Source organism: Nycticebus coucang, chromosome 4, assembly GCF_027406575.1.
Source record: "Nycticebus coucang isolate mNycCou1 chromosome 4, mNycCou1.pri, whole genome shotgun sequence".
Lineage (NCBI taxonomy): Eukaryota > Metazoa > Chordata > Mammalia > Primates > Lorisidae > Nycticebus > Nycticebus coucang.
In genome coordinates this window covers 97,664,157-97,688,682 of record NC_069783.1, presented here as the reverse complement: position 1 = coordinate 97,688,682, position 24,526 = coordinate 97,664,157, and the positions used below count along the sequence as shown (strand labels likewise).

The 24,526-nt window shown below is 37.8% G+C and overlaps 1 pseudogene; it reads left to right on the top strand.

Moving 5' to 3' along the window:
- The first annotated feature begins 1,029 nt into the window (after positions 1-1,029).
- Positions 1,030-1,601, top strand: LOC128584772 (high mobility group protein B1-like; annotated as a pseudogene).
- The last annotated feature ends 22,925 nt before the right edge of the window (positions 1,602-24,526 follow it).

The following is a 24,526-nucleotide window of genomic DNA, read 5'->3' as shown; positions in this document are numbered from 1 at the left end:
TTAATACAGATATCTGAATGTTAATATAGCTAGATGAAAAACCACTGCAATTGCTGCAGGTTGGTTTCCAGTAGCCCCTGAATTAGTAGTTGTGCTATAGAAGTATGAATACAACTAGGGCAGCGATACATCTCTGCATTAGAAAGGAAATCATTTTGCATTTTCCTGTTAAACTAATTCTTATTCTGTCATGCTTACTGCTCACAAATGTTTCAGCGAATAGTATGTACTAGAGCTATTAGGGACAGGTCTGCAATGTTAAACAGAAGCAAGTCAAAGATGACAAGTCTTGTCATTGAATGAGTCAAAGATCAGATACTAATATTGTATTAAAACTAAGTGATGTGAACTCACAGTCTGCTATTCTGTTTTCTGGCAAAATGTCAGCAGAGAAGCAACAGGAAATAGCAAAATGTGGAAGACAAAAGTTGCCCATACTTAAAGTATGGTAATGAAACAAAATGAAGTTTGTTTAATTGAAACAATGGATTGTTTAATTAAAAAGAAATTCCTATCTCCTATTCATTAAGATATGCATCATCAAGATTCATTTTAGAACAAAAATCTAATATCTTCTTTGTAACTTCAGTGCTATTTTCACCTAATTTTGTTTTCTAGAATAATGCCAGCTGGGGGAGGAGAAGGAAAATATTCTGCATTTATGCTTCCCCGTATACTGAGCATAGGCCGATGCCTCAGATAAAATTAACAACTTTAAAAGAAATGCATCAGAAATTCTGATTAATCCAGAGATATAACTGGGAGCTGAGAAAGAGCATGACTCAGAGGCCTCTTGAAAGCTTTAAGTCTCTTAAATTTACATTCATAGCCACTGAATGGTGGCAGATCAAGGAATTTCTAGGAAACTCTAAAGGCAACCTGCACCTTGGATACTGCCCTCTTTATAAGAACATTCAGAGGAGTAGAATAAAAATTTTGATTTGAGCTTTATAGAGACAGCACCAGGGCTAGTGATAGCCAGACGGGCACTGGGCCACTCTGTGCCTTGCTGAGGAAAGCTAACTAAACATGGGCGAGGGAGCTCCTTAGAAGCCAAGAGGCAAAAGGTTATCATGTGCATTCTTTGTGCAAACTTGTAGGGAGGAGCACAAGAAGAAGCACCCACATGCTTCAGTCAACTTCTCAGAGTTTTCTAAGAAGTGCTCAGAGAGGGGGAAGACCATGTCTGCTAAAGAGAAAGGAAATTCTGTAGCTATGGCAAAGGCGGACAAGGCCTGTTACGAAAGAGAAATGAAAACCTATATCCCTCCTAAAGGGGAAACGAAAAAGAAGTTCAAGGATGCCAGTGCACCCAAGAGGCCTCCTTTGGCTTTTTTCTTGTTCTGTTCTGAGTATCGCCCCAAAATCAAAGGAGAACATCCTGGCCTATTCATTGGTGATGTTACAAAAAAGCTGGGAGAGATGTGGAATAACACTGCTGTGGAGGACAAGCAACCTCATGAAAAGAAGGCTGCAAAGCTGAATGAAAAATACATAAAGGATATTGCTGCGGACTGAGCTAAAAGAAAGCCTGAAAGCGGTGAAAAAGGGAGTTGTCAAGGCTGAAAAAAAGCAAGAAAAAGGAGGAAGATGATGATGATGAACAAGTTGGTTTTAGCACAGTTTTTTTTTTCTTGTCTAAAAAGCATTAACCCCCGTGCATACAACTCACTCCTTTTAAAGAAAAAAATTGAAATACAAGGCTGTGTAAGATTTGTTTATAAACTGCACAGTGTCTTTTGTTGTATAGTTAACACACTATGGGATGTGTTTTAGATAGCCCTGTCGTGGTGGTATTTTCAATAGCCACTAACCCTGCCTGGTGCAATATGGGGGTTGTAAACTGGCATGGAAATTTAAAGCAAATTCTTGTTGGTGCACAGCTCAAATTAGTTATATATGGGGATGGTTGTTTTTTCTTTCATCTTCAGTTATCTCTGATGCAGCTTATACAAAATAATTGTTCTGTTAACTGAATACCACTCCGTAATTGCAAAAAGAATGTTGCAGCTGTTTTGCTGACATTCGGAATACTTGTAAGTAAATACAATTTTTTTTTTTTTATTAGTTCCGTCATCCTTTTCATAGGTCTGAAATTTTTTTCTTGAAGGGAAGCCGGTCTTTTGCTTTTTCCCATTTTGGATCACATGAATTATTACATTGTTTATCTTTGCATATAATTAGCTGATAAGAAGCTTTTGTCTCCACACCCTGCATATCATGATGGGGATAATAAAAGTTAAATTTTATGAGTGAAACTCCAAAGTTGATGACAAATTTCACATAGTCCACTTATATTTACAAAGTGAAGAGAGTAAGTAATATTTACAGCATGGGATTATTAGAATCAAACATATTGAAAATCTGTCCTTGAAGGACCAATAGAAAAGTATGCTCTGATCTTTACATGTGGACTCTTTAACTCCTATTACCATGTAATGGCAGTTATATTTTACAATTCCCACATTAAAGAAAACCTGAGGATGTATCTCCAAAAGTATGAGCTTAAAATACGAGACTGCCATATTGAATTTTTTGTTGATTTGAATCCTGGCAAAGACTAGGAAAGTGCTGATTGTAAATGTCTTTTCCCATTTATCTAAATATGAACTGTTCAGGAAACTTCAGATCCTCCATTAAGAGTATCTTTAATTAATTGGGCCAACCTTTAAAATAGGTTATATTTTCTTGTGTTGTGTTTTGCCCCTTTTGAATCAAATTGATAGGAGGAAAGAAGATGGTTCAATTTCCCATCTTAATAAAAAAATAGTCAATTTATTTGAATTTAATTTTTCTTTACAAAACCCACACACATTCATTAGACTCATGTTTATCTGCTTAAAAGTTTAGGGAACAATTTGGCGATTTTGTGGATTTTTGAGATTATCATTCTCTCAAAGTATTAGTATTTGAAAATAGTATTCTTGTGATTTTACACGCTTTTCTGATGGAGTGCTGTTTTGTTATATAATTTTGACTTGGAGTCTTTCCATTTGCATTTGTTTATGTAATTTCAGGAAGAATACTGAACATCTGAGTGCTGGAGGATACTAATAAACTAATAATTACAGAGGTTTTAAATATTTAAAAAAATTCCCTATTAAAAATAAAATCGACCAGTGGTGGAAAGAAACTGATTCTGGAATATAAAATACACACAACTGCATTTCTTTCAACACTATATTGGTTAAAAAGGATCTTACCCTTTGGATCCTGGTGAAGAACTATAAGATTATATGGGGTGACATCTGTCTCCATTAAGTAGAGTAATTTCCCAGAAAAGAGCAAGAGTTTCAACACAACAATAGGAGACTTGCCAGTTGACAGGAAAGAATGTTCCCTGACCTGACCGAGGTTGATGGGACTCTGATGTGATCTCCCAGGAGTGGACAGTCTAAAGCAGTGATTCATTAGTCTGTTTAATCTTGATGCTTGCTAAGAAAGAGATCCTCCTTGATTTAAAGGCTGTCAGGCTGCCATCTCAAGAGGTCCATCTCTTGTCACTCTCTCCATCCATGATCAAAGAAAATGACTCCTAGCCCTGTAATAAAGAATTACCATACAGACGAAAGCAATCTAGAAATAAAACTTGAGATTTTTAGCTGGGGACACTTGCATGTCTGTTTTTACCTACTTTTACTTCAACTGTGATTCTCAGTCACTGAGGTAGATACTTTCTACCCTCAGTACAATGATATTAATTAAAAAACAAAACAAAACTCTGCTTAGCTTTACCTTGGAAGTGAGAACAATGCAACCTAAGAATTATACCTTCATATTAGTTTAAGATTAAAGAAAAAGAAAAAAATACATGATAGGGTTAGTGTTGAGTTGACAATTATAGCTTCAAGACAGTCCTACATTTTATAATTGTGATGTTATCAGTTAGAGTGAACATTTTGTTACAGGGACCCCAGATACATTGCAAGGAAGGCTGAGAAATATAGATTGTGTTTGTGGGAGGAAGAGAGAACAGAGAAAGCTCAATAAGAATAACCATTTGAGTTCTCTAAATGCAACCATTTTAAATATACACTGGTGGGTTGGGAGCATCTTCACATTGCTTTGAGTTCTGCTTTGCAGTTTCCAGGTGTTTTTTTAACCAGCTCTTACCATATACTTTGCTGAGTCCATGACAAAATCCACATGCCTAAGAGCTGAATTAATGTTATGGAAATATCTGATGTTTGTAATGCCAGTGGCAGATACTCATGTTTGCAGCCAACTATATTTGTTCTTCCATGTTTATTTTTAGTTAACACCCAGATTATTTTGATTAATTTTGGTTAACATTGGTTCTGTTTCTCAATTTCCAGGTCACATTAGATGGAATTTGCTGATGCGATTATGTCTCTGATTACTGACATAATATTGAGTGGGGATACAAAGACAGAGTATGATGCATTTGCAGCTATAATTGGAAAGAGTTCATACACTATTGTGGCTGGTGCAGATATTACCTGGAAGGGGAATATTCCTTCATTCATTTCTCTTCACCTGCTTCTGGACACAGAATGAATTAAAGATCTATCTTCGGTTGTGCACATTCCATTAGCCTCAGGCCTATTTGCAAGTCTATCTTCCACCTGCTTTCAGGTACACATGAAATCATTTTTCTGCTTACTGTCCATTCTATCTTGAAAATATTCCAAGGATTAGAATTCAATACCCAGGATATTCAATGCTCTACAGGGACTGTTGAAATAGCCTCAGATGTAGACTATCTGTCTTCAAATCTTCCTCTTCACCACACAACTTTGTCAGATTAACTTTCCTAATGCACAATTCTTAACATGGTTCTCTCTGCTTAATATAATCAGAGAGGCCCTGCCCCCATTGCCTGCACCATCAAGAGTACATTAATGGGCTAGGTGATTACCTCTGTCCTCCTATAATTTGGATCAATGTGCTTTTATGACCAGATCCCCTTTCCTACTCATAACACAATGGATAATGCATCATGGCTGCCTTCTCTCACCCTTACCTTTTCCCACACTTTCCCTCCATATCTGCATGTCCTAAATATGTGTACCTCAAAGCCCACAAAGAGCTTTTCACCTATTTCTTCTATAAATCTCTTAACCAGAAAAAAAATATTTTCTTTCTTTTCTAAAATCCCAGGTCACTATTTATTGGAGCCTTATTTATAAAATACTATTCTATCATCTATTGAGTTATTAACATATTAACTATAAATTTTTTGCAAACAAGGTCCATGTCTTTTAGCTTGCCTAACGTGCAAAAAATCCAATCAGTAAGATGTACACCACAGTGTAACACATGGTTAATCACAAATATTTTTCAGAATATTTATTGTTATTATTCTCACGGTAACCTAAATCTACCCAAACCAGTAGTTTTCAATCATTACATATTTATTTATTAGCTTTGCCTCAACTTTGTAGAAATAGGGGAGTATTGCCGTTAAAATAAAAGAGGCAAGAATGCATCTGTCGACTGTTGGTAAGTAAAGACAGTGAGGATGAGTTTCTTTTGGGAGGGGGTTAGGTATTTTTAAAAGAAATACTTTTTGCTGGAAGAAAACAATAAACTTTGACCAAAATGCTGAAGAATATTCTTAGATCAAAAAGATATGATTGGTTAGTGCATGACCATTTTATAATATAATACATCATTGTGTTGAAGTTTTTTTGAAGATATCAACTCTTGCTTAGAATCTGATTTTAGTTAGTCATTTCTTTCAATTAAGCAAAAATGATGGTATTACAGCCTCTATAGTAGACCCAGGAAAATTGCCTTTCCCTAAAACATTGTAATTAAAAATAGAACCTTCTTAAGGTTGTGAGTTTATAAAAGGAATAAGTGGTGTGGTACTAGTTGTGTTACCTGAGTATGAGTTGTCCATACTCACACCAGTATCCTAGCACTGTGGGAAGCCGAGACGGGTGGATCACTTAAGCTCAGGAGTTCAACACCAGCCTGAGCATGGGGAGACCCTGGCTCTATCAAAAATAGAAAACAAAATTAGCCAGGTGTGGGGGCACATGCCTGTAGTTCCAGCTACTTGGGGGGCTAAGGCAGGATTGCTTCAGCCGAGGATTTGGAAGTTGCTGTGATGTTACTGCACTCTAGCCCAGTGAAGTGACAGAGCAGGACTTGGTCTCAACAACAACAACAAAAGTGGTGGAATAAGTGAGGAGATCCCTGGATAGAGAGTAGAAGAAGGGGTGAGGAGCATTTAAATAGTCAGCCAGTGTGGCCAAATACAGCTTACGAGTACTTTCGCATTTCCCCTAACATTTTAATTTCAAGGAATACCATTTTTTAATTGTATAAATTTAAGGTGTACAACATGATGTTTTGACATACATATTCACAGTGAGATGATTTCTACAGGTGGGCAATTTAACCTATGCGTCACATTCCAGTCACTTCTGTGTATGTGTGTGTGTGTGTATTAAGAACACCTAAAATCTACTCTTTCAGCAAATTTAATATACAATAGTAACTCCAGTCCTCCTGCTGTCCATTCCATCCCTATACAACTGAAACTTTGTACCCTTTGACCTACATCTCCCCATTGTCTTCCCTCCACCCCCCTGGGAATTGCACCTCTACTCTATTTCTGTATATTCAACTTTATTTTTTCAGATTCCATGTACAAGTGAAATCAAACAGTATTTTTCTGTGTTTTGCTTAAGTTAGCAAACTGTCCTCTGAGTTCATTCATGTTGTCAAAGTGGCAGGATCTCCCAACACCATTTCAAAATGAAAATAACGAGAGCTGACTTCTTCAGGGGCATTCAACCCAACCTAATCAGGTAATTGAGCCAAGAAATGAGAAAAAAGAACTCTAGATTTTATGATCCAGGACTCAGCCCTTGGACAGGGCTCATGCTAACCTGACTGCAGGCCTGACATAGAAGAACTGTGTCCTTGAAAGCAAGACACTTACCCTCCATGAGCGACTGAAGGCTTTATTGTCTCTGCTTTCTTCCCATCTCATAGAACTTGATTTTAGCCATTTCTTTCAATGAAAGTAAAATGACAGGTAACAGCTTAAAATGTCATCCTTCCCATGGATGTCTGTATTTTAACAAGGGATTAGTCTCTAAGCTTAAGTGCCTTCCATGATATTTAAGACAATCTCTAAAAAATGAGGTAACATTTTGGAGACATCTAGACAATCTCTAAAATCTCTCCTAAGTGGCCACACTGAGACCTGAGAGGGTTTTGCTAAGTAGAATATCCTACCCGAGGTCTATCTGTTTGAAGGAGGTACTGTCTTTGCAAGCCAAGAAGCATCTACTTTTCTAAGTGTAATTAGCTAAAGAGCTCTTTGCAATAAATTGGCTTCTTTAAATATCTTAACTTTGTTTCCCATGACTTAACAGTTCACTATTTTTATGATACACGTTATTTATACCTACTTGAAAAAGACACTAAATGTTGACTTTGTTCAATTGTTACTAATAGGCTCTTAAATTTCCAGACAATTCATTTCTGGATCAGAATATATTAAATATCTTTAATTGACCCTTATAAGAATAGGAGGGTTTAATGTTTCTTAAAAGGAGTGCATAGGAAGAAATGCCTTTTCCAACATCTTTCAAGTGCTATCATTGACTGAGGCTGCTCTGCTAATTATTCTCAGAAAAATAGGATGCTTTTAAGGTTTGGAGTTGTGTAATACTAAAGAGTCTCAGTTGATTCCACATGAAAAAAAAATTATCAATGGTCTTCTATGCAGGAAATAGCAGGAAAAACAATACTCAGATAAATATCGCTGTCTTTATGAAGCTGCCATCCTATGAGGGGGCTGAGGCTGACTTAACCCTAGGGTCCTCTGGAAAGTAGGACAGTTTCACACGATTCAGACAGAACAGAAATATCTTGTTCAATACTCCGTATATTAAAAATGAATTAAGCCAAAAATTGCACAACAAAGATTAACCTAAAAACGTGAATAGGCATCTAATTTGCTTGCTATATGAATGCATTGTGAATTTTCACCTGTGTCACTACAAAGAAATAGAATAACAGTCATAATATCTCTATATGTAAAGGGTTAGAACGGTAATTGGAGATAAAATACATTATCCCATTCCAGCAAATTAGCTTTTATAATGCAAAAGCAAGTATTTCCCCCACAGTGAAATTTGGTTTCCTGTGTGATAACTGGGAAAGAAAATTAAATAAATCACGTCCTAAATTGGTAAATTTACCAAAACTTTAGCACTTGCTATGACCAAGGTCCATATGGAAAAAGCACAGCTTTACCATTTCTGTGATGATCCAGGATTAGTCTATGTCTGTGATGATCCATGATTAGTTTCTTTGACTAAAAGGAACCTACCATGGGTAGCGCCTGTGACTCAGTGAGTAAGGCGCTGCCCCCATATACCAAGGGTGGCAGGTTCGAGCCTGGTCCCAGCTGCAACAAAATGTAGCCCCGTGTTGTGGCAGGCGCCTGTAGTCCCAGCTACTCGGAAGGCTGAGGCAAGAGAATTGCCTAAACCCAAGAGCTGGAGGTTGCTATGAGCTGTGATGTCATAGCACTCTACCGAGGGTGACAAAATGAGACCTTGTCTCTAAATAAATAAATAAATAAGAAAATAAAAATAAAGGAAAGCATGAGCATCATGTTTCATGTTTATATTAACATGAAATTATTGTCCTGCTTCTCTAAAAGTATATCAGGAGAAAACATAAAACAATGAAACACAGTCTGATATTGTTGACTACAAGAGAAAACAAGACTTAGGCAGAGGCATTGATAGTAAGAGACACTCACCTTGCTCAATGGGGTCTATCTGCTGCACCTGCGCACAGTCCCTGGACCCCCAGCTGCAAGGTAGCCCATATTAACAGGCACTCTGGGTTCAACATCATTAATGTTCACTCTCAAGTCACCATAAATCCCACATTCCCCTTGTCTCTCAGGCTTAAAAACTCATTTAACACCAAGGGCTAATTAATTAACTGGATTTTCTTATATTTAATGGAAAACATTCTAAGCCATTAGAATCCAGCCTTGTTCAAATTTAGGTCACTGAAGAGGTCTATACGTGTGCCAGTCAACAGACAACCTAACCCTTTTGTTTTCTGTTTTTTATATATTAGTAGTCAAATTTTTACAAAAATATTATGCTAAAACATAGCAAGGAGGGGTTCATATTAGAACAATTTCATAAATACTGTTGGCAGGCAAGTTCATATTTCCAAGATGCTTTCATCTCAGACACAAAATGAACTTCACCTTAAAATATGCAGTAGCTTTAACTCTGAAAATAGCTTGAAGACCTGGAGCTAAATGTTTGTCTATATTTGATTATAGGGAAGTTCATTGTTCTCTATGGCTAACGGCAGAAAATGAACTTTCTAAAGCCATGGTTGTCATTTTTTGTGTGTATTTGAGTTAGATCAGACGATCTAATACTGTAGCTAGTGTTGTATTTGAAGTTGGCAATCTCCCAAAAGCAAACAAAAGCATGAAAGGAAATAGGGATTTATATCAGAGTATACAAATAAAGTGACCTTATTCTGCAGCTTCAAATTTGTAAATATCCACATATCAATTTTCATAAACACCTTACCTCTGAAACTAGATCACTCCTCCAGTGCAAATCTCAGGCCTGTATCTCTTGAGGATGAGAAACTCTAAAGTTTCCTATTGCCATCAAGTATGTACTTTCCATCAGTTTGTATTACCTGCTCAGATTTATTTAAAGATTATTTTCCAAACTAAAATTCAAATGCATCCTGAGATTAATTCACAGTAAAAAGATTCTATCAGGAGGTAAATCACTTTTAGAGATTTATTCTCCTGGGTATGAATGGATTATTCTCTGAAATTCCTTGGGTTAAAGTTTGAGGACAGTCCTCAAAGCCAGATCTGAAAATATTAATTCCCAATGAAACTGCATTTAAACATGTTGAAAGTAATGTCAGAAGTGTTTTTGGATTTGTTTTCATATTCTATCCCTAGAAATGCAGGTAAGAATATTCCCTGAGGTGTGAACTATCTCAAACTTTCAACTCACATTCAAATGAACCCTTTTTAGAATGAAGAGAAGTAGAGCCTAAATCTCTCCTAAATAAAATTTCTTTCATTTCTCCATTGTGGATAAACAGATTGACAGTAGTCCATATTAACTCAAATGACTCTCCTATGAGTGGCCGTCCATTCCAGAAAATGTGCAGGGCATTGATGCTTTCATGTAGCAGCTGAGGCAGCAATGAACATTCTGAGAACTTTCAAGGGCAAGTGATTAGTCAGGTTGATTGATTGCCAGGTGATTGATTACCAGGTCAACTCCGTAGTGATCCATATAGATCCTGAATCCTAGAAGTCTCTTTCAGGATGGCCATCTATCCTAGTAAACTTCCAGAACATTCTTTCAAAAGCAATGACCCAAAGTGTACTTACTAGCCAGTTTTCCAGAAAGTAGATGACCTGTAAAGGGTTAGTTTCCTTCACTGCAGCTAAGAGTGAGTCTCCCGGTCTTAAGATATGAATTCATAGTGTTCACCCTAGAACATTTGGAAGCCCTGCTGCCTTCATAAAGGATAAGCCCACACAAAGCCAAAGTAAGTTTCTCATGTTAAGAATTCCACCATCTTGGGCAGCACTGTGGCTCAAGGAGTAGGGCGCCAGCCCCATATATCGGAGATGGCAGGTTCAAAGTTTGCCCCAGCCAAAAAAAAAAAAAAAAAAAATTCCACCATTTTGTCATAGTCTTATAAATTTATCAAATGGTAACTTCGGGTGACTTTAATGACAGGGGATGAGATTTTGAGAACAGTACCAACTAACAGGCTACTCAGCTCAGGTTATTGCTAAGTGACTTCTAGCTCATCTGTCTACCATCAGGAGATGCAAATGCATCTTCACAAAAAACAAAAATTTCCACATGCTGTGGACCTTCAAGGACTAACCCATGAGTGCTGAATGTGAGCACGCCAACAGCCCACTTCCTGTAAATCCCATCAGGATAAACACATTTCTTTGACCTGCTAACTATACCTAGTCAAGTGCTTTGCACTGGACAAGTACTTCCTAAATATTTGAAAGATAAATTTAAAATGAGTGAATAAATGAATTTATTACTGAAGATGACACTCAATGTGGTTGATCTTTGGATCAACTCTCTGGAGTGGCTGAAAGCACCATAAAAATAGCACATTTGGACATTACAAAAAGCCTAGATCCATATAACACTTCTGTTTACTCTATCTGAAATAAATATACAAAATCTACCAGTAAGCTTATTCGTTTGCTTCTGATTTATTCCATCATCAATTATATTTTAGAATTAATTAAAAGTCTTGATGCTAGATAAATGTATCATTACAAAACTTGTATATATTATGAACAATAATAACATCATTTAAATAGTGGTAGTACTGAAATACTTTAAAAATATGACCCTATGAATGCTAAAACACAGTAACATAAATATTGAATGTGCCTATTTCTATATTGTTTCAAATTTTTAGGCCAAATAATACTTGAATTAGAAAACATACATTTACATATAATTATTATGTGTTAATTTTTCACATGTTTTATTATAAGGGAGATTGTTAAAAAGTCTTGTTTATCTCTTCCTGATAGTAATTTTCTGAACAGTCTGAACATTCTTTTTGTTGTTGTTCTTTTAGAGACAGGGTCTTGCTCTATTGCCCAGGCTGGACTCCAGTGGTGTGATCATAGCTCACTGTGACCTTGACCTACTGGGCTCAAGCAATCCTCTCACCTCAGCCTTCCAACTAGCTGGGACTCAGGCATCTGCACTATACCCTGCTGGACATTCTTTATCCAATTTTTATAAAATTTAATAGTAATAATACTTCAGGTACTGTGAGATTATCTCAATTTTGAAAATGTTAGACATAAGTTGTTCTTAAAATAGTACCATGACACGTCTACTATTAGTGTTATGTCTATCTCCAGGGTATTTGCACACCTTTTAGAAATCCCATGTAATTACTCCACATTGAGATGTGCAGAAGACCTCATTCCTTTTCTAAAGAGAGTGTCTTTATGCTCTGCCAATTGTTGGCTACCAAGCTGTCAGGATGAGAGTTGAAGGAAAGGAGCTGGAGGTAGACGCCCAGCACAGGGTCAATCCCCAGGCAGGTTTCCAAGGGCAAACCCCAGGGGGACCACCCCAGCTCCATGGAAGAGAGAAGTTTTGAGTGGGAAGACATGAGCTATGAGCAGGAAGCCAGAGGTGGGCAGGAAGAAAAGATATGGGTGGACAGAAATGCTCTACACCTAAGCTTGCAGATGACCAAATGAAGTGAAGAGGTGAACAAGTGGAAGCTGGGTTAGACCAGGAAGCCAAGGCGGACTCAGCTGCCTCTCCTGCCTTCAGCTCATTTGCTGGGGCTCAGGCTATCTCTGGCAGGCAGGGTTGAGACAAGGTTGCATTTCAAAGGGGGACGACAGTAGCACTTGGGCTGGAATTATTCACAGGACTTTTGTGATCATTTTAATTTTATGTTGTTCTCATTGCCTAATTTCCTAGATCACCATAAACCCACTCTAGCTCCTATGGCTATGCCTTTTTACTTTGTCCTTTTGGGGATGCATATTTAAATGTTGGTAATCACAGTGTAAATACATTTTTAAGTGACCTATTTTAACAGTAGTGGTAGGGTACAAGGTTAATACACACACATAATCTTGGTGATATCACTGTTCTTAACGTTCTGATCGCTGTATCAGAAGCATCACTGATATTTAGAGTGGATATTTTCATCTTAAATTGGGCTATTTCCCTGCAGTCCTGAGAAGCTTTTGTGGATTTCTCACAGACTTGTTTCCATAGGGAGGGAAGTGGAAAGTTGGTCCCAATGTCTTTTTAAATCTCATCTCCTCAGTCTTGCATTTTCAAAGGTTCTTGAATTTGGATTATATCTGTCTCCTAATTTGTAGTACTGATTCATGTTTTTCCTTCGATTTTTGTATTTTCTTTATTTTTTTTCATGTCTGAGAAGGCAGATGTTGGAAGATTTTGTATAAATCATCACCACGTCTCTATTTCAAACTTGTCTTGTTCACCTCCCTGGCTGGTGTTCAAATTTCAGGTTATGAGCAGAGCCCTTTCAAACCAGTTCTAGTTCCCCACAGAAGCAAATATTCTGTCTCTGAATTACAACTGGCTTGTTATTGGGACACAGAAATCTGCAACTGCCTTTTGCTCTCAGCTTGAAAAGAATGCATATTTTAAAAATCCTCTACAACAGTGATTTTCAACTGGTGTGCTGTGAGGGGATCTTAGGTGTACCGCAAAAACTTGTAACAGTCATTAATTAAATTATTTTTGAAAGAAGTTAAAAGCACAGTAAGTATATTCTTCCTTTTACTCTTTTTTTCTTTTTTGATCAACATAATTTACGTGCACTGCGGAAGTTTAACTATAGGTTCAAGTGTACCGTGAGACAAAAAAGTTGAAAAACCTTACAACTGCTCTCCAACTTTGTTACTTATGTTAGAAGGAACAGCTTACTTCTCTGACTCCTTCCTTAGTTGAGTTCAAAAAAATTTTATTGAGTACCTTATATGCACCAACAGAAATAGCCAGACACAAATGACCATGAAATAGCCACTTGCCTTCTTGGTGACTCTGGTCTATGAAAAACATAGATAGATAAAGAGGTAATGTTCAGCAAGGTCTAAGTAACTGGACAGGGCTTGATCCAATTCCAACATTAAGGTGAAACTTAGAAGGAAAATTCAGAAAGTCAGATCCAAGTGGTGTCTTTGTTACTTTTAAATGTAAACTATTTTTTTTTTTTTTTTTTGTAGAGACAGAGTCTCACTTTATGGCCCTCGGTAGAGTGCCATGGCCTCACACAGCTCACAGCAACCTCCAACTCCTGGGCTTAAGCAATTCTCTTGCCTCAGCCTCCCGAGTAGCTGGGACTACAGGTGCCCGCCACAACGCCCGGCTATTTTTTGGTTGCAGTTTGGCCGGGGCTGGGTTTAGAACACGCCACCCTCGGTATATGGGGCCGGCGCCTTACTGACTGAGCCACAGGCGCCGCCCTAAATGTAAACTATTAAGTCCCTGAACTATTTCCATCTTAATTTATCTGCATGCTTGGACTATCATACCATACTTGCCTCAGGGATACTGCAAAAATGGATTGAAAAATTATTTTTAAAAGGAATATTTTCAAATGTGAACATTCACCTGTAAAGTGATTGCTGTATGGTAGGCAGCCTGGGTTTCTCAGTAGTACGATTGTGTTATTGCTTATTCAGAGTCCATGCCCTCTAGCCCATGACTCACAGAGAACACCTGTATGTGATAACTTGAACATGTCACTCGCTGCAGAGAGGCAGAATGCACACCACAGGTCACCACCTGGTGTCTCATCAGAGGGTGTTAGGAAGGACTTACAGGACTCACTTTGCATTAGGTGATACTGGGGAGAGTTCAGGAAGCAAAGCTTTGGTGCAGATTGGGTGCTGTCAGGAAACATAGTTCATCCTATGATCCTTAATAAATCTTTTGTAGGAAGGAAGACTAAAGTAAAGCTATAGGTGCACTTAATTGCTCAAAAAGCAGAAGTCACCTATAGAGGCCAGGCAAGGGGGATGTTTGGTCATTGATGTGGTTTAGACCCTTGGCTCCCAACCCTTAGGCCTCTGACCGGTAGCTGTTGGTGGCCAGTTAGGAAACCAGCAGCACAGCAGAAAATGAGTTGCAGTCCAGCAAGCAAAGCTTCAGCTGTATGTATAGCTGCTCCATAGTGCTACCACCACCACCTGAATGCCACCTCCTGTCAGATCACCAGAGATCACCAGAGTCTCACAGGAGGGTGATGCCTGCTGTAAACTGTGCTACAAGAGTTGTGTGCACCTTATGAGAATCTATGTCCCCCTCTGCACCCATCCATGGAAAAACTGTCTTTGATGAACGATTCCTGGTGCCAAAAGGGTTGGGAACTACTGGTTTACACAATGTTCATGATTTTGTTGACATGCAGCCATGACTATGCAATGGTGTTGTTTTTGTATTGATCCACCACCAAATAGTTGATGTTCTCTGAAATTATGTTCCCCACGACACTGAGAACTGGCTGTGAGTACCAGGTCCTCCTTTCCTGGTTCGCAGAGGCTACTTTTCTGTTTCCTGATATAGTGTGTGTATGTCAAATTTGAATTCTTTTAACATAAACAAATTAAATTCTCAAAATGTTTTCACTAATAGAGATTAAATCCTCTGCAATAAAAAATCACATTAGCTATTTATAATTTGTGTTAGTTTTTATATACTTACTTTTCTTTCATTTACTTTGCTTTAAAATTAAAGATAACGACATAGGGTATAAAAAGCATGGCCATGTGTTTGAAAAATTAAGCGAAATTATTAGCTTTCTGACAAACGGAGAAAAAGTCAAAACTTTATTAAAGTGAAAAAATAAACAAGATTTATATAGATTTTTTTTCTGAGTTCTATTTTTGATTATGTCTTGAACTACCCTGCCTGCCCACTGCTAAAAAAAATTTAAAAAAAAAAGAAATAGAAAAAGAAGAAGAAAAATTATATTTGGGGGGCAAAGAAGAAATAATTATTTCCAAAACATATTTATTTCAATATGTAGCACTGAACGACACTGCTTAGACATAACAAATCATCCTCATTCTTAACCATGCTTGCATTTTGCATGGAACTGTCTATGCCAAATGGTCATTTTTCTCACATTTATTATGTTAACAGGATAAATGCCAACATTTGTCAACATCTTGTAAATGATGAGTCTTAATGAGGCAAGCTACTGTTTCACTCCTCTGAGGAATTTCATAGCAGAATAAGCAAAATATCAGGTTAACGCAAGTGGGAGGGAATCCCAGAGAGCAAACCTTTTCTATGAATGTATATTCCTTGAGGTTTTGCTTAGAGAGGGTTCTAGGATCCAGGCCAATTTGGCCTAAACCTTTATACAACATTTTAATTATATTTTTAACAAATCCTGCAAAATGAGGTTCACATGTTGATTCAGCCAACAACCAAAAAAAAAAAAAAAATAGTAGGATCTAAAAGCTGAACAGAATGCAAGAGAGAGGGAGTGATTTAGAGGTGTTGCCAAAAGCCAGTGAATACAAGTGTTTTTTATAATACCAGACCACGTTCCCCTCACGTGGGGGTGGATATAAGGAGTGGTGAAGGAGATCCTTTTGCTCTAGAACAAACAAACCAATCAGTTTTGATTTAAAATTTTTGTGCTAGACCCCCAAAGTAAAAAACATAATCTTTAAAAAAACATTGTTTAAAACATAAGGATGTAAGTCAGGATAAATGTGAAATATGATAATTGGGCTTGCCAATGTGCTTTGTAGCAAGCCTGGAAATCAACGCAGGATTATAGTTAATGCCACTGGTTTGGGGTTTGGAAGTATTTAGTCTCTGTGTTTTAATTCCAAACTCTCAAAATTCCAATATAAATTAAATACATTTGACAAAAAAAAAAAAATCATTTAATTTTCCTTAGTCTCAGTCTCTTGACCTGTAGAATGGAGATAATGATACCACTGTATGATATTATTGTAATGATTAAATGGGCTAGTACACCCAGAATGGTGCTTATTAGAAAGCAATTGTTGTCATTATTATATCAGCTAATGAGATTGAAAATTGCTAACACCTAGGTGGTGCCTCTGGCTCAGTGGGTAGGGCACTGGCCCCATATACCGAGAGTGGCTGGTTCAAACCCAGCCCCGGCCAAACTGCAACAACAACAAAAATAGCCGGGCATTGTGGCAGGCACCTGTAGTCCCAGCTACTCAGGAGGCTGAGGCAAGAGAATTGCCTAAGCCCCAGAGCTGGAGGTTGCTATGACCTGTGTGACACCATGGCACTCTACCAAGGGTGATAAAGTGAGACTCTGTCTCTATAAAAAAAAAAAAGAAAAGAAAAGAAAATTGCTAACAACTAGTATTAAAGCAAATAATAACTGGCTAGCAATAGTCTAATTAAAAAAATGCACCTATTGTATGTGGCTCATGTGTGCATGTATGCCTATGGAAATAGGCTCCTATGAGAAACCCACAACTCAGAAATTAATGAGCAAATATTTCAATACCTTTATTGAGCACTCCCTCCTAGAAATATTTCCTAGTCACTATTCCTAATGTGATGGTAAAGAAGATTTGGCAGTGGGACTGGCCAATGTTGACAAAAATCTTACCCTCACTGCAATTCTCTGAGAGTCAAGGTGGCTGCCGGGCCAAGCATTCTGTCCATATTCCAGGCAAGAAGTAGAATGGCAAATACATCAGAAAACAAAATTTTCATGGAAATCTTATTTCCACTTGCATGTCGCATAGCCACCCTTAGATCTAAGCTGTAAGAGGTCATTCCTTGTATCCAGTCACCAAATTCTATTTGCTTTCCTTCAGAATGGTTGTAATATAAACAATGAGAAAAGCATACTGAGGTATTTCTGGTATGTTTTCGGGAGAGTAGACTCTACCACACAAGTCAGAGAACTCAGCAAAGGAAAACCATGAGGTAGGAAACACACTCCAAGGACCGGTACCCACATACAGGGCAGGAAACAGAAAGTTGGCACCCAGGGTGATCAGAGTGAATAAGAAAAACACTTGGGAACATGGAGCTATAGTCAGGAAAACAAGACACACCACACATTCATTCACCTGGTTATTTGGATGAAATCGCTGAGCAGCCTTAGTGCTCCAGGCCCTGGGATGAGCCATAGAGCACAGTGATGGAAAATTGGAGGGACATTGTCTCTGGAAACCCACACTATTAGAGAGGAGAAAACCATGTACTATGTGTAAAACACAAAAGGATGGAACATATCAAGATGTTCCTCTAGAAAATACATCGAACGGCCTTAGTGAGGCATCTACATATTTCCGATCTTTATTTACACACACACACTTCAAATGGTTGGTTTGTATTCCATGAAAAAGAAAAGAACTTTTTTATTCAATTTTATTTTTTATTTTTTTCCCCACTTACTTTTTTTTATTTATTATTTTTATTAAATCATAGCTGTGTACATTAGTATGATCATGGGGCACCATACACTTGATTCGTAGATTTTTTTATTCAATTTTATGGCCCCAAACTAAAAAGACTCTTACTTTCTGGAATTAGTTCCTCATTTTTTTTTTTTTCCTGACATAATTACTCACCTTGGTCACACACAGGACTCTAAGTAAATTTTCGCTATTTCCCAGAACTGCTTCTATCTTCAAAAAGCGATGATTGTCCCATAGGAGACTGAACAAAGGAAGGTGCTTTAAGTTCTGTCATTGAGTATGTGGTATCCAATTTTGAAAATATCCAAGATTTTCCAAAGTAAATTAGTTTGAAAAAAAATACGACTTGATATTCAAGTTCTAGTATTTTTATTTATGAGCTGGTCACATAATATTATCTGGGTAACACAGACCACGGCTCTGGTAGTAGTATTGTTCCATGTCCTTTCTTCAAAGGCTTGCGCGCACCATGTCACCACCGCACAGATGGGAGGATTGCTGCAGGGAGCTCCCTGCATAGAAAAGGCAGGCAGAGACAGGGAGATTGGCGTGGGCTGTGAAGATGGGCTAGCAGCAAAACCCACTCAGCAACAGAACAGAAGGAAAACCAGCTCTCCCTGAGAAATAGCCTGTTAGCCTAAGGATCTATTGACTTCAACTTTTCTCTTGAGTGCCCTGCTTTGTGGAATCTCCAGACCTCAGGGCTGAAGAGGTCTTTCCAGGTCATCAGTAAGTGCAAGCATCCCCTCCTGGCACACCTCCAGTCACGTCAAGGACATACACGCCCCAGGCAAAGAATCAGGCAGTGTTTTAATCACGATACATATTGACTACAGGTGTAGTTTCTTGATGTCTTTTCTGGGAAGGAGTGTACGATCAGAGATTTAAGCTCCAGAATTTAACACGAGTCACCTTAAATCCGATTGTGAAGTTGGAAAATTAGAAAATGAAAAAGTAAAAAGAACTAAATACCATATGATACAGAATGTAAGCATTCCCCATGGCAATATGTCCACTTTCTGTCCTGTCACTTAGCTACTGTTTGGCTCTTAAATACCACCGAAAGTGAAGTCAGAAATGAAAAAAGTTGCACTGGTCAAACCAAAATCCTCAGCCAGAAGGCAAATATTCATCCCAGAGGTCCAGGTATATGAAGAAAAGGCAGAAAAGGTTGAAAAGGTAACTCAGGCATGACTTTATTCTTACTGTCTTCAAGGCACTTGAAAGTTTCATTGAACATCCATGAGACAGGCTTGCAGAACATAATAAAATTTCTCCATTTATTATTGTTTTCTCGATCTTTACACTGAGTTTGTAATCGAATGAGAACACCTAATGCAAATAATAATAAAATGCTGATTTCCTATGGGAGAAAGATGAATTTGAAGCTTACTTTGTTTTTCTATTTTCAAGCAATATTAAGGAAAAAAACATGTTTTGTGCAGATCAGAATGTCATTGTACGCGTTCAATGTAGCATGGTTTTACAGTCTTGATTTTCAAGTTAGATCTAAACTCTTTTCTTGGCTATGACATTTAACTAATAACTCTTTGGCCTTGGCTGAATTGCTTAATTCTTCTGTCTTAATTTCTTTATCTACATCAATAATAGTAATATCCACCTCACAGACTTATGAAAAAGATTAAGAAAATGTATATAAAGCTCTTAGCAAAGCACCCAGAATAAGGTAAGTACTCAGTACTTGTAGTTATGTAACTTGAGCAATTTTGATTATGATGGTACAGGCTTCCTCAGACAATCTACTTAAGCATTTTGTCTAATCATTATACTTTTCAATAACATAAACTATTGTCCCTAGAGGGAAAAACTACCTGCTAGTATTTGGACCACCTTTGGGAGCAGGGCCTGGATGTTGAAGGAATCAGGAGACAGCACTCTTAGTTGAAGAGTAGAAAATACCGTGTCTATAAACCTGGAAACTGCTGTCATGACTGGGCTTTAGCCCATGAGATAGTAACTGGGAAAGGCGTTTCTGTGTCATCACTGATCAAAATTCCTTCAGGAAGAAGTCTGCAGTTAGCCAATAGGAAAGTGAGAAAATAGTATGAATAATAACAATAATGATAGGTCTCACTCTGAGATAAAAATCCTGTGAGGTGGATACTGTTATTATCTTGATTTTAGAGGTAAAGAAAAATAACTTGCTCAGGGTGACAGAGCTACTAAATGGTAAAATCAGCTTAGATGTCACTTCCTGTGCACAATGCAAGGGTATATTTCAAAATAACTAAGAGTAAATTTTAGATGTCTTACCCCCCCAAAATAAGTGAGGTGACCGTTCTGTTAATCATTTTGATTTAAGCATTCCATGGTGTATATCAAATCATCACATTGTATCCCACAAATGTATACAGTTATGATTTTCATCAAAAATTAAATTAAAAAAAATAAGATGAACTGGCTGCAGGTTGGCATGCTCTTAATGCCCTACCTATGGACCTAAGACGTAAGAACTCTGAATAGAAGCTGCAGCCACAAATCTTGTGTGAGAACCTACTAATATATCTGCCAGAGAGATGTCTTGGGAAAGAATGGTTAAGCTTGGAATCTAAATGATAGAAACTGGTTGTATTGAGCCTAACAAGTGTTTGAGTGAGGTCACCTTTTAAGTATTGTACATTCAGCTTCTTAGTGGAAGCATGCAAAGAAATGCTATGTAGTTTGAGCTTGAACTTTAACACAACAAATCTTATTCTGATTATTTTGTTCTTTAGCAATAGTCTTTCTCCATTTCATATACACAAAAACACACACATACATATATCAGTTTACAAAGCTGAGCATGTACAAGCTACATCTAGGGTTTATTATTTTAAGTAATCGCTTTAAGTAGGCTCTTGCAAACCACTTAACCAAGGGAAGGTACGAATGCACTAATGTTACTGATAACGTGCTCATATATTCCTGGCTGATTTCTTGTGTTGCTCTGTGTCCCTCAGCTGCTGCTATGAGCATGCAATTTTCATCGATGTCGTGGAGAGAATCACAAGCAAGTAAGTTTCACGGAAGTAGAGAGGGAGGAGGCTAGAAACAGACCCTTGACTGACAAAAGAAAGAAGATAATGTTGAAAATGGGATAAATAATAACTGTCCTGCTAAGATGAAGCTGCCAGAAAAAATGGAAGCAAAGCAATTTTAAGATGGGTCAAGGCTACTTCCTTACGGAGAATGGCATCAATATGATCAGAAATAATCTAAGGAGAATGCATTTGTTTCTTTTTATCAATGCCTGACAAGTTATATAGGAATAAAGGGTCTAGAAGCATAGGGAAGTTCCTGAGATGCAAGGTAAATAGCACCAGGTAGAGGAGATTGCACAGTTCAGAGGTTTCAATGTGAGTTCTTCGGCGAAAGGCAGCCTGTTTCCCAGTTGAATGTGCTTACAAGGGACGTAGTGAGTTTCCATCAGTCCATAGGCATAACCCTGACAATGTTTCTTAAGGACCTTTTCTCAAAATAAATGAGATTATTTGTGAAGATAAAACATTCATAAAATCATGTTTAATAATGGAACATGAAGCAAAGAATCGAACAAATGTGTGTGCAGTTTCCAATTCCATCTTTCTGCTTTTTTTTTTTTTTTTTCCTTGTGTGAGTGAGGAAAGTCCAGCACTGGCACCCTGATGTTTTGATGTTTAGGAGTGAGAAGGAAGGGGATTTGGTGCCTGCAGCTCAGATTAGGGGGCACAAGGGGGGGCATTCAAAACCAGGAAGATGCTGAGTATCCACCAGGCCAAATGATATATTTAGTGCAAATAAAGAGTGAACAGAATCAGTGGTCCATATCTTTTTCTCCCACCATTTTAGTGATTTTTATGGACTCATCAGAAGGATAATCTTTCTTTATATTTGTCATGAGTATGGCTCAATTTTTAGTTTGTCACTGAAATTTGCTTATAAAAGATTTTGACATTAAAAAAGTAAATTTTTAATCAAACAGAATAATTATTCTCTATATGATTTCTGTTAGAACTTTTAAGCTTGGAAACTCCTTGCTCATCCTAAAATTACCTAAATCATCCTATATATGTTTTCTTGTTCCGTTTCAGTGTTATTGATACTGGGGGTGGTGATGTTTCCCTTTTATTTAATACAAAATTCTTTAATTAATCCAAAATTCTGTTTTTAATTATGCCTATTTAAAACTAACATATTTGGATCACATTTTAAAAATATGTTTGTTGAATTCAGCTATGAAGGGTGTTGATCCAGCTTTACCCCTGTTCAATCCAGGTGGTGTACTTTTTCTTTTTAAACACAATCTGCATCTTCAAGTTTTTCTCCTAAGAGAGCCTTAAACCTTTTCAGATATTTACTAAGAAACCCAATGTATTTTAACCCCCAGAGAAATATTATAGAGCACTTAAAAATGATGCTTATTATGTGTATGTTATCACCATTATTTTCCACCAGTTAGCTGTAGTTAAAAAAATGTTACTACTGGGCGGCGCCTGTGGCTCAGTGAGTAGGGCGCCAGCCCCATATGCCAAGGGTGGCGGGTTCAAACCCAGCCCCGGCCAAACTGCAACCAAAAATAGCCGGGCGTTGTGGCGGGCGCCTGTAGTCCCAGCTGCTCGGGAGGCTGAGGCAAGAGAATCGAGTAAGCCCAGGAGTTAGAGGTTGCTGTGAGCCGTGTGAGGCCACGGCACTCTACCGAGGGCGCTACAGTGAGACTTTGTCTCTACAAAAAAAAAAAAAAAAAAAAAAAAATGTTACTACTACATGTTAGTCATATTGGTGCTTTTTATGTGTGAGCTACTCTCTATTCTCTTAATAACATAAATCCTTAATTCTTGTCTGTCAAATCCCTTAACACATTGTTTGCATTACTACTAACCACTCAAACAAGTGGTCTTGTAATGTACACAGTCTGGTAGGGCGATCACAAACTCCTCCTAACCCCATATCCACTATTACATACAGAAAGAAGTTAGCCCTGCCTTTGCCTTCAGCAAAATGTGAAAGAATACACACAAAACAAGATGGTAGAAAATTAAAGCAACTTTCAATTTGTATGTTTTAAAAGCAAAAACCATTGGAAATCAAGAAAGAGTAGGGCTAAAAATCCTTCCTAAAAGTACAGTCAACAATATTCAGGCAATGGGTGCACTTATAAAAGCTATTCTTGTGGGCTCAGCGCTCGTAACTCAGTGGTTAGGGCGCAGGCCACATGCACCGGGGCTGGTGGGTTCAAATTCGGCCCAGGCCTGCTAAACCACAGTGACAACAACATCATCAACAACCACCATAAAATACCTGGGCGTTGTGGTGGTACCTGTAGTCCCAGCTACTTAGGAGACTGAGGCAAGAGAATCACTTAAGCCCAAGAGTTTGAGGTTGCTGTGAGCTGTGATGCCACAGCACTCTACCTAGGGCAACACAGTGAGACTCTGTCTCAAAAAAAAAAAAGCTATTCATGTAACAAAAACATTTGTACTTCTTCAGTATTCTGAAATAAAAGAAAAAGTAAGGTCTCAAAATCGTTTCTTCTATTTGACTACCTCTTTCTGCCATAGGAGAGGAAATTGATGTTTTATTAAATACAGGTAGCAAATCATCACTGTCTAAGTAGGCCTACAAGAAATGTTCATTATAAGAACAGGGTTCACTCCACTTTTACAGTCTTTAATCAATATTGAATGTAACTCTTCTGTCAAGGGAAGAAAACTGCGCTCACATTGTCTATAAAGACAACTTAGAAGGTCATAATATGTCCAGAAAAAGCCTTAATTCCACATGAATAAAAATAAGTCATGTGAGAATAACGTAGTATTATCAGTCATTTAATCCATAAAGGGGAAGTGAGAATTTATATACGGAAATCTCACATATATCAGTCATGAGTTACTACGTTTGTGCTTCATATCTTCTGTGGCTCAAAGGGGTAGGGCACCAGCCCCATATGCTGAAGGTGGCGGGTTCAAACTCAGTCCCGGCCAAAAAAAACTGCAAAAAAAAAAAATAATTTTTCCTCCCCTGAGTTACTCATTGGTACCCAGAAAGATTTCACAGATATGGCCAAAATTACAAATGCATTGGCATATTTGTAGAAGGATGGTATCCCCCTGTGAATGGGCTATGATTGTGATTCAGAGGGCCCCCAGAAGATGCAGATGTGGACAAAAAAATATCCTGCAGTTATTCTGGGTAGAAGGCAGTGGTCTGGAAGAGCCCCACACGGCTTCATCTGCAATTCTCTTTGGTTAAGTGTGTCTTCCACCCCCCGCCCCAAGAAATCTTCTGAAAAGGGGAATTTATTTGACAGAATCTACAAAATTACTATATATTCAGCCCCCCCATGATACAGGACTTTCAGAAAATGTACATGCAAAGATGCTGATCATCTATAAAGCCTCTGAAGCTTGTACGCAGGTATTGGAAGTGGCCACTTCATGTAGCTCACATTCTGAAATATGCACACATTTATGGAGTACATGTAAACACAGTACACACATATGTATATGCATACACACATGTATTCTTAGCCCACTAAGCTTAGCACTTTCTAAAGACATATAA